We start from the raw sequence: 19,400 nt of genomic DNA, 5'->3' as shown, positions 1-19,400 counted from the left end.
CAGAGACGAAGTGACTCTTTATTGGTAGTAATTTCCAAATCAGCAGTTTATTGTACAGTCAAGCTTTTTGGCTTGTGAGAATTAATAAAAAATTTATAGCATTAAGAAAAAATAAAAATGAGAAACTACGGCTTGCAATTAAAACAGTTCTGGCATTATCTCTTTAAACAAGTTATTAATGTTTCCAAAATGGGAAACAGATAAAGGAATAGTCATCGACACTATCAACATGTGCTAAAAGTTATTTAAAATGATATGAATCAATCATCCCAATGAGGAAGCCAAGATAATTTAGGAGTTATCTTAGTCTGCAAATACTCAAACTCAGTGGCAAGTAAATAGGTATGGGAGCTGCAGTCAATACTAATTTAGAACATACACTTATTTCTAAATCTTGTGGAGGACGATGGTGAGAGGGTTCTGAATAATATTGCCTTATAATAGGGGAAGAAATAGTGGCAGAAAAAAACAGTTTTATAGAAAGCTTGATGACAAATCTAATTAAATTAGATGATTCCAAGAACATTTGTGTGAAAATAGAAGTACAACAAATGAATGAAAACTGGGAAAGGCTAGTATAGATGTCTGTAACATATACTTTCCTTTATCAGTACCAATGGAACTACCATAAAATAGTTCCCAACATGTAGTATGAGGACATAGAAATACCTCAAAGGAAACAGAGAGTAAAAGCAACTGAACCAGACCAAGTATAGAATAGGTACATTTTGGGATAATAGTTTTAAGGACACTAAAGGATAAATTTTCAAGATAATCAGAAGAGGGAATGATACTAAATGATGAGAAAAAACCATGGATGTTAATAATACAGAAAATAAAGAAAATGCAACAACAATATTAGCTAGAACTAGAATTTCCATAGTTCCTACTATGTGCCAGGTGCTATGTTAAACACTTTAACTATATTATCTCATTTGATTCTCACAACCCTAGGAGGTAGGTGCTAATATTATTCCCATTTTATAGTTGAGAAAACTGAGGCAAATGGGGGTTAAATGACTTGCTGTGTGACTTCACAGAGTTAGCAAAGATCTGAAACCTGATCTGAACTCTGGTCTTACTGACTCCATGCTCAGTGTTCTATCTATGGAGCCACCCAGCCGAAGCAACTATTTTCTTATCTCTACAAAATATTTATGAAAGTTATCTAATTATGTATTGAGGCAACTCTGAAGATATTACAAAGGAATAAGCAAGTTTTCATTAATAACGTTCTATAGCAGAACACATAATTGGCTAAAGGGCATAAAGAACCCAAGATGCCATTCTCCTTTTTTTTTTTTTTTTTGCTGGTTTTAAAAATGTATTTGACTTAGTAGAGGAAAATGTTGCTTTAAATAACTAATGATAATAATAACTCTTAATCAAAAAAGATAAGAATGAGAAGAAAAAAAGTAGGAGTGTGAGCTTCAAGGTACCATACATCAACCATAGTATGGAGGACTGGGGATAAGGAAAGTAGGAGAATATCTAAATCATATGTGCCAGGGTAACATTGATGGGGATTTGTGAACTTCAAGGTCATTAGAGGATCTGTGAAGGTCTGACAGAATGTCCCTTAATTATGAGATAAGTAACCTATTGTCCTTACTTAGAGTTGGGGAGAGGGAGAATGACAAAGTTTGAATATACCAACTGGGGTGATGTGGTAGGGACTTCATGTTCCCTTAAACCATTAGGGTAACTTTCAAAGCTTGATTAGAACACTGACATGTTGGAGAACTGGGCTCTGCGAATACCACTGAGATTCAGTTAGGACCTTGTTCAGTGTGAGGCAACTAGTTCAAAGAAATGGACAGATATGATTCTACTTGGAAGTTTGATTCTACATGAAACTATCATTATTAACATGAATTGTATAGTAGAGTTGAGTGTCATCATGTTCTGATACCACAAGAAGGCAAGATAAACTGGAATAAATCAGAAATAACAATAATATTGGTTAATACTTATGTAAACCTATACATACACACATATACATGCTTGTCAAGCATTTTATGAATATTTCATTTTATCCTGTAATTTAGGCTATTCTTAACCTTCATTTTACATATAAAGAAACTGAGGCTGAAAGAGATTTTAATATTGCCCATAATCACATGTAATAAGATCTGAGACAACATTTGAACTCAAGTGCTTAACTTCAAGGCTCCACATTCTATCTACCTTGTGGAAATGTTTCAGTGCAGATGGTGCCATTGATGAAAGTAGACAAAACAAAAGTGTACATGGAATGAATTTAGGCTATAAATACTTTCATTATGCACTAGTCCTGTATTGTAACAAAACTGGAAACAGATCTTTCTAGTTCCAGGCAGGGGTTTCTCATTGCTTTTTGTCCATGATAATCTCAGCTACAAGTCACACAATAATGCATTGCCAATCAGTGTAGGGCAATTGTAAGAAAATGACTTAATATCATCTAAGCCCAGAGTAGCTGAAATTGAGAAGTTACTAAAATTTAAAGAGAGAAAAGCTGAAGTACCTTAGGTTATCAAAAGTTTTCATTTAATGCAAACTCCAAAAACACTATCTAAAAACATAAAGAATGACAAAAACAACATTAGTTTCTGAAGTGATTTTTGAGGAGATAGACACTTAGATTGAAATTTCAAAAAGCCCTTTTGGAGTTTACTGACAACAATAAAACTAGTAGAACTTCTATGCCAACATACAGCAATTAAAAAAACTAAACCCTACACTTGATATAGCCATCAAGAGTGAATGCATTCTTTCCCAATGTTTGGCAGAATATTTATAAGCCATTTCAGAACTTGCATATAATAGCTGCTGTATTGACACTTGTACAATAGGTGGAGCTATCATGGAAAAATCTTGAGGATAAGCATCAAATGCTATTATAGTAGAAGCAACTTACAAAAAATACCTGTTGAAGATCTGTGAAAAAGCATTGGAAATGATATTGATGTCTACTTGGTATATTGGGTAGAAAACACAAATGTCGTATTGTCCAAATAAAGGCAATAACAGCAAAAAAGAAATATAAAGGGAAGAATCTGGGAAACACAACATTTCAGAAATTCTAGATTCTCTTAATCATAAATTGAAAACAAATGTCAAAGGCTATGGTGGTACAAAGTGTCAGAGCATCTCAAAGAACAAAATAATCAATTCTGCATTCAAACACTTGATGTCAGAGACTTGAGAAGCAAGGAAATCAGAAGATGGAGAACTCCTGAGGAAGGAAGATACAGAAAATTTCTAGTCATCAACTCTGCTGCAGAAAGTTTGATGTAATGAAAATGCAAAGTATATTAAGTGAAAGGCAGAAAGCTTATGCACTTCCAATGTAATGAATGAGAGAATGCTTAAAAACTGGAAAATAATAGGGCTAGGTAAGACCCCCTAGTTATTGGTTCACACATTTTCTAATGGTATGTGAATTACTAGAAGAGTTTTTTACTAGCTTCCACTGAGGCACAAATCCAATGCCATCTTCCTTAATAGAAAACTTCATGTATGACATCCAAATATGTGCCAGTTTCATGATTATGTACTTGATGTATAGCATTTACACTTTTATCATTAAAAAAGTCCATAAACACTTCAAAAATAACATAGGGTAGCTACATGATGTAGCAATAGAATGTTGGACCTAGAGTCAGGAAGACCTAAATTCAAGTCCAACCTTAGATGCTTACAAACTATGAGATCCTGGTCACTTAACCTCTGTTTGTCTCAGGTTCCTAGACTGTAAAATGGGGATAATAATACCACCTACCTTCTAAATGTTGTGAGGATCAAATGAGATAATATTTCTAAAATGCTTAGCACAGTTCCTGGAACACAGGAGGTACTAAATAAATGCTAACTATTATTATTATTATTATTATAGAAAAAAGATATGATAAATTTGAAGTGAACAAGTTATGATGAATTTATTAATGACTGAACAAACTTCTTGAGATCACCATATCCCTATTACTGCCAATCTGTTAACTCAGGTTCCATACTCATGACTTACATAGTGAAAATATAGAAATTAAGCCCAAGTATAGTGACAAAGATAGGGTTATTAATGTCCTTGGGAAAACCATTCCCTGTTTAAAACATGATAATGCCAAGAAAAAGTGGACAGGTATTTTACATGAAGATAGTAATAGTTTAAACCCATTATTGTTCTCTACTTTAAATCCATTATTGTCATTCCTGAACAGAACTAAGCATGACTTGCAAGTTAAATAAGGAGCACAGCCATAATGTCTCATTAATCACTTAGTGTACAAGGATGATATAAAAGTATGACAGCTCCATCAAAAACACATTAAATAACTCCCATAAGCTGTTGGAGTGATTTTGAAATGTCACTTGTACTCAATCATACGAATGTCTTCCTGTATACCAAGAAGAAATAGATATTGAAAACATCCACCTTGAACTCTAAAGTCAAATTAAACCAATGATTGAAAGTTGTGTTTATAAATCCCTTTGTCTTCTAAGAAAAGTGTGTTCAAAGATAAAACTATTAAAAAAAAATATGGTTGAATAGGTCAAGAAACTAATGAAGACCCTCTATGTCTCCTGGGAGAAAAGGAAAGTTTTATTATAGAATGTGCTCAATACTAAGGGTATTTGTCCACACATTCTCCTTGTCCTTCCCTATAGTGTAGTGCCCTCATTCACAGGAAACAGTTGTTCAAAATCAGCTTATCTTTTTCTGCAGACAAAAGTCATTATAAAACACAGACAGCAAATGAATGAGATTTAATGGCAATTCTTGGCCAAGAAGGACAAGGCAAAGGTGGGGAAGGAAATGAAGAGGAGAGAAGGTCATCTAGTCCCTGTGAGGTAGCGAATTCTGTCCAGGTAGTTCACTCCATAAGTGGTCAATGAACCAGACAAGATTGTATAGCAGCATTCTTCCTTATCTGCTTCGGAGGTCAGAAGTTCCCAGGTTTTCAGTCCCACACAGCTTCTACCTCCCATGATGTTTCAGTCCTTTCTTCTGTCTGAGAGAAACTGTACTCTTTGTCAGGCACATGAGGCATTTTAAAATCAAAGCTTAAGGGCAAGAAAATATTTAAAGCGATTAAGATCTAGAAAATACCAGTCCAAATGTATAATTCAAAACTGAAAAAATAACCAAAAGAGATTGGGGAGGCACTTTAACAAACACCCATTCTGTCACACTGAAGCAGCTGCAGAAAGTTTTTTGCAGACTATAAAAAATTACCACTTACTGAAAATCTATCAGTATATGACCTGGTAGTTAGAAGTTCACAATTTTTTTTTAATGGACTGACAGATGACGATTCCCGAATAAAGACCTTAAAATGACTTTGAGAGCTCAACCAATAAGTATTAGAAATATCTGAATGTTGCCTACAATTGCTGTCACATTTATCCATAAAATCTTAACAGCATTTTAAATAGATGTATCATACCAAACTTTCATAACCTTCAAGCTGTGTGGAATGAGATATTTTCAAAATTTAGAGACTTAGCAGAAGAAATCAAAATCATGTAAGAATAGAATGAGGCAGATACCATCACTATCATCCTATCTACTAATGGAATTGTGCTGAGGATACTTTCAGTGAATCTTCCAAGGAGATGTGCTCACATCCTAACATAAAAGCTAAAATAACTACCAAAAGTAGTTTTCTGTCTATCATCAATAGTCTGTGGAAAGTTAAATATGAAAGAATGAGATAGATGTTCAGAAGGAAATACAGACAAGATGAAAAGCTTTGAAAATAACATTGTATGTACTATACATTGTGTTTCAAAAGTCTCACTGCAATTTAAAATTTAGTATCTTAAAATGTTAAGATTTAATAGCTTAAGAAGATTTTGGGACACTACATACACATAGGTACACTTACAAATATACACACATACATTTATATGTGTGTGATTTACGTGTATATATTTAAAATAAGCTATGCATAATTAGAGAATTGTGGTTTCACGTATAATCCACTTTCTCTGTTCTAATTTGTACATAGAAATGTTTTCTTTTTTTTTTTTTGTTGGGGAAGTCAAATCTTTTTTTAAAAAGGATAATACTACCATAAAAATTTGTCTCAAAGCTGTTTCTAGCAGAATTCTAACAAAATATAAACAAGAGACTGATAATTGCTGTCATCATCCTTTTTCTCCTGTTTGCTATTACAGTTGATGGGGTGCTTGGGGGCCTGTTCTTGGACCCCAGTTCCAAGATCACATTTCTCCCTAGCCTCAAATCACTATCTATGGCAGTTTCTCCCCAGCCCAAGGACTCTATGCCTAACAATTAGTCATGAGTGGGCCCCAGAAAAACACTTATCTCTATCCCTGCTGTAGTGACAAACCATAACTGAAGCATTATTAGTTTGAACTGGCTTTGCACTAGCTCATAAAGATTTTTAGTACCACTGGGCTATCTATGCCATCTCCCTACCTCATTGTGTGCATCCTGGACTCCTCATTAAGTGTATCCTAGATTTTGACATATGTATACTCCCTACATTTATCTTGTCAAACAAGACATTGATGAGTGGCAGCCTGGGCATTTTGCAGTTGGCCCTGACTGTTAGTTGACTTAGTGATATTCCAGGTCTAAAACCACATCTCCATGTAGCCCTGACTTGGGCTATTTCCTTATGAACTCTGGGTAAAATGCTTGCACAGTAGATACTAAAAGTGCCTGTTCCTTTAAGAACTGGCCACTCCTTAACCACTCCCTAATCCCACCCTGAATTGCCTAGCTAGCATATTTGACATGTTTTACTACAGTTTGTCCTATATAAACTCTAACTGCACCCCTTGAAGATTGCAGGTATCTTGAGAATTCTTGCCCACTGAAAAGTGTAACAGTAAATCTTTGCCAAATTCAAGAATGCTTGAGTCCATGAATTCATTCCAGATAACTCTCTCCTGTACTCAGGTCCTTGAGGGGTCCCTGAATCCCCCACCTTTCAAACCACATCAGAGTTATGCCAAGAATTTTATCACCTGTAAAAAACACTTATTTTATCTACTTCTGCAAGTCTGTAACATAAGGAAAAATCAGTATAGTGACTTGTTCCTGAAATTTTCTCTCTGAACTCAATTTAAAGATAAGAATGAGATAATAATAATGGCTACTACTCTTTGTGTGATACTTTAGAATTTTCAGATACAAATACTCATAATTTCAAAACTTTATGGCACAAAATTTTAAAATGTAAAGATTTAAACCAAGGATGAGCTTACATCCTAATACTTTTGTTCAGTCATGCTCAGTAATTCAGCTTCCTTAAAGCTTCCAGTGAGGAATAATTAGTTCTAATCAATAAACATCAAATACCGTGTTAAGTGCTCTCCTAGATACTGAGGATACTAAGAAAAAGGAAACAACCTCACAAGGAATTTGTATTTTATCAAGGGAGACAACAGGTACTACTATAAGTTTATAATGCCTCCTCTGGGCTACTGCTCAAAAGTCCATTTGTCCTGGTGGACAAGATCCTTAGAGGGCATCTCTGGGTTCTCTAAGTTCTTCACAGGGTTTTTCTGGGTATTTCTATGGGTACCATCACCACCTAACCTTGAAGGACTAAAATTTTTTTTTTTACTCCCTCTCCCAGGTACTCATTTTCTCAATATCAACCAACTAATCAACATCAAATAGCTTTTTCAAGAGTGTTTACTGAGAATAGGAATTGCAAAACAATTTCCCCATACTGTGGGGGTACATTCTCCTCATACATATGCACAAGATCCCTGGGAAGTTTAATGTAAGGTGTCAGGCAGTGAGGTACATGTGAAGAGAACACATGGAACTCATAACTTCTGGTCCAAGGATCCTTTTTTCTCCCTTAGAGGAGTCCCCTTAAAGTTTTCTTTGGGAAATGCCATGTGTGATAGGTAAGTTTCTTTCTTGCTTAACTGATCTGGTTCCTTCCCCAGCCTCAGTTTCTTGAATGGAAGGTGAATCTACTGCTAGGCTGGATCAAACAGGACTCTCAGTTGCTTCCCTGATCTTTTATTGAGTTCAACCACTGCAGTTACTGACTCAATGATACCTTGGATGGCTTTGAGGGATCTCCTCCTGATCTCATTGATTACCTAGGCATCCTCATCTTAGAATACTCTTTTACCTAAGATTAGGAAAGAAGAAACACAGAAGGAACAGGGGTGCCATGCATTTGTGGTAAACTCCTCCACTTAGCAGTTAATAGGAGTCCTCTTCCTCACTCAAAACTCACCAATAAAACAGAGGAAAATAATTGGTTTGGACCTTTTGTATGCATATTCAGTTCCAGCATAATATCCAGTTAAAAGACTTTTTTCATAATGCAGCATGCCAAGAGGTACAGTCAGATGATATCTGTGTTGGTTCTGTAAAGAAGTGAGAGACTCAACCATTAAGCATGCCCACAAACAGATTGGTAGACCTAATATGTATGTTCTCTGTTGTTCATTTTCGAAGAGGACCATGATACCAGAAAAATGATGCCATGACTTGTAAACAAATCAGATTTAAGTGAGGGAGGGCTGTGTAGGGTCACCAGTATTACTTTTTCCTCTGGAGCCATCTGGATCCAGTGGCAAGATATAGTTTATGATGACTGGAGATGGCTCTGGATGCAGTGGGAGACCTTGGCTGTTTCAAGCTCAGGTCTTTCCAAGTTCTCACTTTGCCTGAGGCAACACCCATTCAGTGATTAGGCCTGTTTAAGAAGTGAGACAAGGGATGGCTGCTTTAATGAAAAAAAAGAAAATCATACCAGGAGGAAAGATCTCAGGGTTTCTAGCCAAAACAGAAACAGTTACTATTTACACTTGCTGAGTCATCAAGGTCCCAAAAATGGCCCCTAAATGGTGCTTGGGCTGGAATCTACTGGAGGCCAATCAATGAGAGCCAGAGTGAATTGGGTTTAAGGCATAGTCTTTAAAATTAATTAATTTAGTTTTAGTTTACAACATTCAGTTTCACAAGATTTTGAGTTTTAAATTTTCTCCCCCTCTTCCTTCCCCCTTCCCCATGATGGTGTGCAGTCTGACATAAGCTCTACACATACATTCATATTAAATATATTTTCTCATTAGGCTTGCTGTAAAGAAGAATTTTAACCAATAGAATGAACCATGAGAAAGAAGAAACAAAACAAAACAAAAGAGGGACCAAGTAGTATGCTTTGATCTGTGTTCAGACTCCTTAATTCTTTCTCTGGGTGTGGATAGCATTTTCTATCATGAACCTTTTGGAGTAAGGCATGGTCTTTAAGAAAGAAATCTAGCCTGTAAACCCCAAGATATCTTGCTAGGTTTCAGCCATCAACATTTACATTCCTTTGGACAGAGCAACCGTGGGTAAGTGCATGATACCCCTTGTGGAGAGAGGGAGAGAAAGGAGGGAAGGGAAGGGTAAGGAAAGGACAGGAGAGGAGAGGAAGGAACTTGAACTGACCAGTTGGGTCCCCAGTGGGGCAGCTCAGACTACTCACAGGTTGTTGTTTACCTTTTATTTATCAAAGAGAACCATGACACCAGGAAGATGATGCCATGACTTGCAAGTGAATTGGATTTAAGCTGTGCAAGGTCACTAGTGTCACTTTATCCTCTGGAGTCATCTGGGTTCAGTGACAAGATATAGTTTAAGATGACTGGAGATGGCTCTCAGTGCTCTGTGTGATGCATCAGGAAAGGCAGATTGAAGACTGTATAATATGGTGTATTGGGGAGAACACTGGACTTAGAGTTAGGAAGGCCTGGCTTCAAATTCCATTTCAGACACTTATTAGCTGTGTGCCTCTGTCCTTCAGCTGAGTCGCCTGGGAAATGAGGGGATTGGACTCAAAAGCTTCTAAAATCACCTTTGAGTTATAAACCTCTATTCATGTGATACTCTGAATCCTCACCCATTATTACATATAGAATAAATATGTTCAGAATAAAGGGATAGGGACGAGATTTAGGATTTCATTGATAAAGGAAAGTTTAAGATGAATATTTTCTGATGATAATAATCCATATCTTCATTGCAACTTTTATTCTGAATAGTTGTTTAAAATACTGAGAAAGTAATTGACTTGTTGGCGTGTGCCAGAGATCAGTGTCGCACAGGTTAAGTCACCTGCATGGGACATTGAGGTGCTCTGCTTGGGTCAACTGTCTCATAGTGCTCTCTACACCCTCACCTCTTCTACCCATTTAGAATTTTATATTAGTAACCTCCACCCCTTATCAGCTACATACCACTGCCTGAAGCTCTATGATCATTATAGACTGAGGTGAGCCCAGCCTCGCTGTTCATTCTCCACTCCAGCCTGCCCTATCTCTGCTGCTGCCCTAATATAGACAATGACAACATGTATAAACTTATTTTTTAGTGATTGACATCCTCCCATCACCTCATTCCCTCCTCATCTCAGTGATTCTTAACCTGTGGCTATCATCATGCAGACTCCATTGTTTATTACACACTCTCTGCTCCCTTATTCCCATGCACCTCAACGCAACCTTTCTAACATTCCACTCTAAATCTATCCACTCTTTCCACTGTGCTCTCAGAAATGCCTGCTCCTGTAATAAATCTGCTTTCATTTTAAACCTTTTCCTTTATCACTCCTTCCACATCTTTCTATTCCCTGAGACCTAACTCCTTCCTGACTGCATAGCTTCCTTGGTCACTCTTTCCAGAACTGGTTATACTTTGACTCCTATTCACTGATGATAATTAGGGATCTGGAATATTCCTCACTCTTCATTGACACTTCCAGGCTCTCCTTCTACCATCTCAATCCATATTTATCACAAAATCAACAGTCTAGTAGCTATTATTCTGGTAGTTGTCCTATTTCCAGGACATTGTCCTTCCTTAATGAATTCAGTGACTGACTTGCCATCTTTCTTTCCCTCCTAATTCTTAGCCTAATACTAGAGGACTTCAACAGATGACAGAGAAATAGATATGTAGAGATGGATGTAGAGAATGATTAGATACTTCCTTAAACACCCTCCCCTTTATTCCTCAATTTACTCATTTCATTTTCTTCCTCTCTACTTCACCTATATATAGAGATGGTCATGGCCCTCTTTTGCCATCACAGAAACCATTCAACTTGCATATTCATGAATTCTGAAATTCTATGGTCATAATTATACAACTCCTTTGGCCTTGTAACCCCAAACCCATTCTTCATCCTCACTCTCCAGCCTCAGTTCTTTCCCAGTCCACCACCTTTGCTCTTGCTACTCTCTGCTTTCCTTATCTCAACTTCATGGTGAATCAATTTAACTATATACTATCTTTTTCTTTCAAGTCTCTTGCTTCCTTATTGTGTTGCCAATTTGGCATCGTTAAGTGAATCTTGTAAAACTTATCCTGTCTACCGCCTTGTCTTCCATGCACTTGCTGCTGAACAAAGCTGAAGAAAATCATAAAATAACAATGATAGAGCCCACTATGGATTTATATGACATGATCTCGCTGAGCCTCACCAGTGGCAAAACAATTCTTTTATTCCTCCCTAATCAATTTACTATCCCACTCACTACAGTGCCTTTTCCAAAACTTTTCCTCTCTCCTCAAACCTCCCATAGCTCATCCTCCTCCCTACTCTCAGATGAGAACTTTGTCTCCTATTTTACTAAAAAAAAAAGATTGAGACCGTTATCTGCCTCAATTTCTCCTCCACATGTCATATCATTCATATGCTTCTTTCATTATCTCCTCCTTCACTCCTGTCTCACATGAAAAGGTGACCCTGCTCCTTTCCAAGGCAAATCTCTTTACAGGCACAAGTGATAACATTTCATCCTGTCTTCTCCAGCTGATTTTTCCTTTGTCATCCTTACTTATTTTATTATTAATCTTTAATTACGGGGGGCGGAGCCAAGATGGCGAAGTAGAAAGACGCACATACACATAGCTCCGAACCCACAAAACATAGAACGGCTAGAGGGGACCAACCCAGGGCGAATTCTGCACCCAGACACCACGGAATATTGGAGCGAGGGAGATTTTTGTTCCGGAGAGACCTGCAAACCTCTCGCGGGGGGGTCCTTCGCGCCGTGGACTGGGCGCCGGGACGGGGAGCAGAGGGCAGCCCTGCCATGGCCACGACACCGTGAGGAAAAGATCCGAGAGGGCTACGGGGACGGGATCTCCAGCAGCCACGCGGGTCCCCCCACCCACAGAGGGACCTGCAAACCTCTCGCAAAAGGTCCGTTGCGCTGCAGACGCGGAGCCAAGCCCAGACCTGCAGTGGCCGCCCGGACCTGCAGCGGCCGTGGCTCCGAGAGGCACAGATCTGAGAAAGCTCCAGAGACGGGATCTCCAGCGGTGGCACAAGCCCCGCCACCAACAGGTGACTGATGGGGGTAGGTGAGAGAGTCTCTTTGGCGGATCAAGAGGGGAGTGGGGTGCCCCCATGGCTCGGGCCCCCCCAGGAGATAGAAGCTGAGAGGCGGCTACAGACAGGGACTCCCCAAACGGGCGGGAGCCTGGATCCATTGTGGAAGGTCTGTGCATAAACCCCCTGAGGGAACTAAGCCAGAGAGGCGGCCCTGCCCCTGACCACCTGAACTTAATTCTCACACTGAACAGCAGCCCTGCCCCCGCCAAAAACCCTAAGGCGGGAAGCAGCATTTGAATCTCAGTCCCCAAACGCTGGCTGGGAGGACCAGGAGGCGAGGTGGGTGTGAAGAGAATATTCAGAGGTCAAGTCACTGGCAGGGGAGGATGCCCAGAAAAGGGAAAAGAAATAAAACTATTGAAGGGTATTTTCTCAGAGAAAAGACACTTCCTCCCTTCATTTCTGATGGGGAGGAACAATGCTTGCCATCAGGCAAAGACACAGAAATCGAGGATTCTGTGTCCCAGCCCACCCAATGGGCTCGGGCCATGGAAGAGCTCAAGAGGAATTTTGAAAATCAAGTTAGAGAGGTGGAAGATAGACTGGGAAGGGAAATTAGAGGGATGAGGGAGAAGCATGAAAAGCAGATCAGCTCCCTGCTAAAAGAGAACCAAAAAAATCTTGAAGAAATTGGCACCTTGAGAACTAGCCTAACTCAGCTGGCAAGGGAGGTGCAAGGGGCCAATGAGGAGAAGAATGCTTTCAAAAGCAGAATTAACCAAATGGAAAAGGAGATTCAAAAGCTCACTGAAGAAAATAGATCTTTCAAAACTGGAATGGTACGGATGGACGCTAAGGACTTTATGAGAAAGACAGATATCTCAGAACATACCACGCAGATTCGAAAATTGGAAGATAATGTGAAATATCTTATTGGAAAAACAACTGACCTGGAAAATAGAATCAGGAGAGACAATGTAAAAATTCTGGGGCTACCTGAAAACCATGATCAAAAGAAGAGCCTAGACACCATCTTCCATGAAATTATCAAGGAAAACTGCCCTGAGATTCTAGAACCAGAAGGCAAAATAAATATTCAAGGAATCCGCAGAACACCGCATGAAAGAGATCCAAAAAGAGAAATTCCTAGGAGCATTGTGGCCAAACTCCAGAATTCCCAGGTGAAAGAGAAAATATTGCAAGCAGCTAGAAAGAAACAATTCAAGTATTGTGGAAATACAATCAGGATAGCACAAGATCTGGCACCCTCTACATTGAGGGATAGAAGGGAATGGAATAGGATATTCCAGAAGTCAAAGGAACTAGGACTGAAGCCAAGAATCACCTACCCAGCAAAACTGAGTATAATACTTCAGGAGAAAAAATGGTCTTTCAATGAAATAGAGGACTTTCAAATTTTCCTGATGAAAAGACCAGAGCTGGAAAGAAAATTTGACTTTCTAACACAAGAATGAAGAGAACCATGAAAAGGTGAACAGCAAAGAGAAGTCATAAGGGACTTACTAAAGTTTAACTCTTTACATTCCTACATGGAAAGACAATATATGTAACTCTTGAAACATTTCAGTATCTGGGTACTGGGTGGGAGTACACACACACACACATGCACACTGCACACATACATAGAGACAGAGTGCACAGAATGAATTGAAGAGGATGGGATCATATCTTAAAAAAAAATGAAATCAAGCAGTGAGAGAGAAATATTGGGAGGAGAAAGGGAGAAAATGAATGGGGCAAATTATCTCTCATAAAAGAGGCAAGCAAAAGACTTATTAGTGGTTGGATAAAGAGGGGAGGCAAGAGAAAAACATGAGGTCTACTCTCAACACATTCCACTAAAGGAAAGAATATAATGCACACTCATTTTGATAGGAAAACCTATCTCATAATACAGGAGAGTGGGGGACAGGGGCACAAGCAGGGTGGGGGGGAGGATAGAGGGGAGGGCATGGGGAGGAGAATGCCATACGAGGTCGACACTCATGGGGTGGGAAAGGACCATAAGAAAATAGAAGTAATGGGGGACAGGATAGGATGGAAGGAAATATAATTAGTCCTATACAACACAACTAGTATGGAAATCATTTGCAAAACTATACAGATATGGCCTATATTGAATTGCCTGTCTTCCAAGGGGAAGGGGTGGAGAGGGAGGGAGCTAAAGAAGTTGGAACTCAAAGTGTTAGGACCAAATGTAATGTTCTTACCACTGGGTAACAAGAAATACAGGTTCAGGGGTCAAGAAAGCTATCTGGCCCCACAGGACAAAAGAGAAGACGGAGACAAGGGCAGGGAGGGAGGATAGAGGAGAGAGCAGATAGGTCACAGGGGCAATTAGAAAGTTTGGGTCTGGGGGGGGAGGGGATGAAAGGGGAGAAAATTTGTAACCCAAAATTGTGTGAAAATAAATGTTAAAAGTTAAATTAAAAAAAAAAAACTTTAATTACTCTCTGTCTACTGTCCGCTTCTCTACTGCCTATGAACAGGTTCATGGCTTCCTCAACCTCAAAAAACATTCTTTTGATCCATCCACCTACTAGCTATCATCCTAGATCACTCCTTTTGTTAATGAGTTAATTGAACATTTATTAAGTTTTTACTATTTACAAAATACTGTGTTAAGCTCTGGGAAAATAAATAAATGAGTAAGACAGTCCCTGATCTCAAGGAGCTCACATTTTAATGAGGAAGGCAATATATATGGAAAGTTTCAGCTACAAATCAGATTCCTTATGGTCTTTAGGGGGCAGTGACAAAAGCATATAATGCCTCTTTGTAAATGTTATGTCCACTGGAAAAAATCATGTCAATTTTTGATGCTGAACTATTTGACAGTATCAAGGATTAGTGACAAGAACTTTCTGTTTTGGATCTTCAGTAGAATCAGAAGGAATGAACTATATTATCAATTTGTTTGTTTCCTATGAAAATGCTTGTAGGAACTGGGTGGGAAATACTGCTATTCTAAAAGTTCTTGTAATGTATTCACCAAGATCTGAGGGGAAATTACAATTAATATGACAGTGGTATTTTGGATGATATGGCAATGCTGCTACTTGTCTCTCCCTCAGATTGCTTTACTTACTCCAGCTAGACTTGCTTACCTGCCCTGTGGGAAACAGTTGGTGTTAATAGCTAGCCTCATATGTTTCTTCCCTAGATAATGGCTGCAAGGGATGGGCTGGAAGAAGAGTTCTGGGTAGACGGTACTGTAACTCCTAGAATTTTCATGCTTATTTGCCTGTTGGTGGCAGTTGATCAAAAGTTTGCTGCCATGGTGAAGAGAAAGGTGCACTCCTCCAAAATTATTTTTCCTCTCAAAGATGGCTGTAGGGACTGGATTGGAAGCACAGTTGATGTTGCTATTCCCAAGGTGCTATTCTTGGGTTCATGGTCTTTCATTGTTTCTATTAGGGTCTGAGGGAAGATGATAGATAAAATGGTGATGGTGGTTTGATTTGCCTGTAATATATTGCTTCTGTGTCTCCCTCAGGATGCCTTGCTGCTCCAGCTAGATCAAAAGTAAATTTATGAGATGAGTTTATGGGAAAAACTAATAAAGTAGACAAATCATAAAATAATCTGTCAAATAAAGAGTTAAAAATTACCAGAATCAAAAATGTTAAAGGATTCAAACAAATGAATAAGAAATAAATGTTAGAAAATATTATGCCTAGTTATATGCCAGCAAGAGATAATAGAAATATAAAATACCCACATTAATGTAACAGTAAAGAATTTAAATAACCAAATCTCTGAAAAAAGGAATTGAATAAGCCATAAATAAATTCCTAATCGAAAAGAAAAACTCAGGACTAGGTGGATTTGCAAGTAAATTCTATCAAACATTTGAATGAAAGTTAATTCTAATATTGCAAAAACTATATTCTAAACCAAGAAAAGATGTGGTTCTATGAAATTCTATCTATGCTAGAAATATCACCTTGATATCTAAAGTTGAAAGAGAAAAAGTAGATAAAGAAAATTGTAAAACAATTCCCCTAATTGACACTGACACAAAAGTAAAAAATGAAACATTTACAGATACTATAAGAAAGTATTAAAAAGATTATACATTGTGACCAAGTGGAATTTATACCATGAATGTAGCATTGGTATAATATTAAGCAAAGTATAAACCTAAAATAACACACTAAAATAAAATTATATGATTATGTTCTAGATGCAACAAAAGGAACTTTTGTAAAAGGACAACTTTCATTTCTTTTTCAAACTAAAAAGCATAAAAATTAGAGTCTGGTAATTGGTGTCTCCCCAAAATCAAGACAAATAATTGAGTGCATAGGAGACATGCTAAAAGTTTTCCTATAAAATCAGGGAGAAATGGAAACTGCTTATCTTTACCACTATTTTTTGATATTATTTTAGAAATGCTAATAAAATAGACAAGAAAAAGAAATCAAGAGGAGGAAATAAACTTATGGTTCTTTGCAGGTATTATGATGATGTACTTAGAAATTCTAGAGATTCAACTAAAACAGTTGAAACAAAAAGTTTAGCAAATGACAGAACATAAAATAAGTCTATATGTCTTTACTTTTTTTGTATAAAAGCCCACAAAGCCCAGTAAGGAGAGATAGAAAGAGAAATTGTCTTTAAAAATTAAATAAAAAAAAGCTTTCAAGAATTTATGAAATATTTTGAGGCTGACAAACAATACTGAGGAACTATAAGAATATTATTACAGAACATTCATGATGGAACTATAAATTAATAATTGAAGATATATTAATTGCTCACAGCTTGTCTAATAAAAATGACAATATTTCTTAAGTTAATTTACTCATTCATTGACTTGCAAATCAAACCATGGAAAGCTTATTTTATTGGCCTGTGAAATGATAACAAAATTCATCTAGAGGAACAAAAGTTCAAGAATCGTAAAAGAAACAACATAAAAGGTGAGAAGGAAGGAGTAAAATAATAATTATAATAATAACTAATCTTTATATAGCACTTCAAGGTTTGCCAAGTGCTTAACAAACTTTTACTTAGCAGATCTATTATTATAACGAAAGAAGTAATAAAAATTATTTAGCATCACTTAGAAATTAGTAGTCAGTCTGCAACAAAGATGAAGTGTACATGATACAGAAAAAATGAGTATAATAGCATAATGTTTAATTAGCCCACAGATCTCAACTACACAGATAAGAATTCACTACTTGACAAATACTTCTGAGAAGCCTGGAAAACATGGCAGAAATTAGGCTTGGGCTCACACTTCATACCGTATACCATGATAAGCTCTAAAATGGATACATGACTTAGTTATAAAAGCTCATGTCAGTAAGTCAATAAACATTTATTAAGCACCTACTATGTACCAGGCACTATTCTGATCACTAGGAATAAAAAGAAAGGCAAAAATATATTTCTTTTCTTTGGCAAGCTCATAGACTAATGGGGAGACAACATGTAAATAATCATGAACACATGCTACATATAGGCTAAAGAGGTGATAATCAATAGAGGGAAAGTGCTAGAATTAAGAAGGACTGGGAAAAGCTTCCCAAGGTGGTATTTTAACTGGGACTTAAAGGAAGATAGAGAAGTAAGGAGGCAGAAATGAGAAAGTAAGGAATTCTAGCTATGGGGAAACAGCCTGTGAAAATGTTTGGAGTTGGGAGATGAAGTGTCATATTTGAAGAACACTAAGGAGGTTAGTGTCATTGGATCATAGAGTACAGAGGGGAGGGTATCATAATGTATAAAACAACTAGAGAGGTAGTGCAGGGGCAGGTTATGAAGAATTCTGAATACCAAGCAGAGGATTTTATATTTCATCCTGGAGGTGATAGGGAGCCACTGAAGTTTATAGAGTAAGGGGATAGCTTAGTCAGATCTACACTTTAGGAAGATCATTTTGATAGCTGAGTGGATTAGGTAATGGTATGGGGAGAGACTTGTGACACTTGGTAGATCAATTAGCAGGCTATTATAATAGTCCAAGGGTGAGTTGAAGAGGGCCTCTACCACAGTTGTGGCAGTGTCAGAGGAGAAGGGGAGACATTGAAGAGATTTTATGAAGGTGAAATCAATAGATCTTGGCAACATTGATATTGGATATGGGGGTGGTAGTGAGAGAAAGTGATGATGTGGGGATGCCATCTACACTGAAAAACAAGGTGACTCGAAGGATTCTGGTGTCCCTGATAATAATAGTGAAGTTTGGAAGGGAAGAGTACTTTTTGGGGAAAGCAATTCAGTTTTGGAATTGTTGAGTTTCAGATAATTAGAGGATATCCAGTTTGAGATGTCTAAAAATCAGATGGAGATGTAAGACTAGAGGTTGGGGAAGAGGTTAGGACTGGATAAAAAAGATTTGAGAATCATCAGCATAGAAATATAAGTGAATAAATGGGAAGTGATGAAATCACCAAATTAAAAAATTTAGAGGGAGAAGAGAAAAAAGTCCCATGACAGAGGTCTGTGGGACACCCATGGTTAGTGAAACTGAACTGGATGATGATTCAGCAAAAGAGACTGAGGTGTGTCAGATGAATAGGAGAAGGATTCAGAATGAGTAGTATCATGAAAACCTAGAGAGAAGAGGATATCAAAGAGAAGAGAATGATAGTGCCAAAGGAGACATAGAGATTGAGAAGGATGAAGACTGAGAAAAGGTTATGAGATTTGACAAGATAAATTAGTAACTTTGGAGAGAGAAGTTTAAATTTAATGATTTGATAATAGACCAGTCTGTAGAAGGTTAAGAAGAGAGTGTGAGGAAACTTGTTAGAGACACCTAATAGAGATAGCCTTAACAAGGAGGTTAGTCACAAGAATGACAAAAGAAATGGGACGGTGGGTAGTAAGGATGGATGAAGTAAGTTTTTTTTTTTGAGGATGAAGGAAACATGGATATGTTTGCAAGCACTATGAAAATAGCCACTACACAGGGAGAGTGTGAAAATAAGTAATAGTGGGAAAGATAGTAAGGTTGATAGATGAGGCAATATGTTAAAGAAGATGAGATGGAAAGGGATCATTTGTGCTTGTAGAGGAGTTAGCCTTGGTAAAGAGAATGTGAGGGAGCAGTGAAGG

General features: G+C 37.7%; 1 long non-coding RNA gene across 1 annotated transcript; it reads right to left on the bottom strand.

Moving 5' to 3' along the window:
• Positions 1 to 4,711: 4,711 nt before the first annotated feature.
• LOC140527761 (uncharacterized) lies at positions 4,712 to 15,646 on the bottom strand. Its single transcript, XR_011974916.1, has 3 exons — positions 15,437 to 15,646; positions 8,214 to 8,346; positions 4,712 to 5,043 (listed from the first exon to the last, which is right to left on the bottom strand). It is a non-coding gene; the product is annotated as an uncharacterized lncRNA (long non-coding RNA).
• Positions 15,647 to 19,400: the final 3,754 nt, after the last annotated feature.

This window comes from Notamacropus eugenii, chromosome 1 (assembly GCF_028372415.1).
Source record: "Notamacropus eugenii isolate mMacEug1 chromosome 1, mMacEug1.pri_v2, whole genome shotgun sequence".
Lineage (NCBI taxonomy): Eukaryota > Metazoa > Chordata > Mammalia > Diprotodontia > Macropodidae > Notamacropus > Notamacropus eugenii.
The sequence above is the reverse complement of the archived record's forward strand: the minus strand, read 5'-3'. Positions and strand labels throughout refer to the sequence as shown.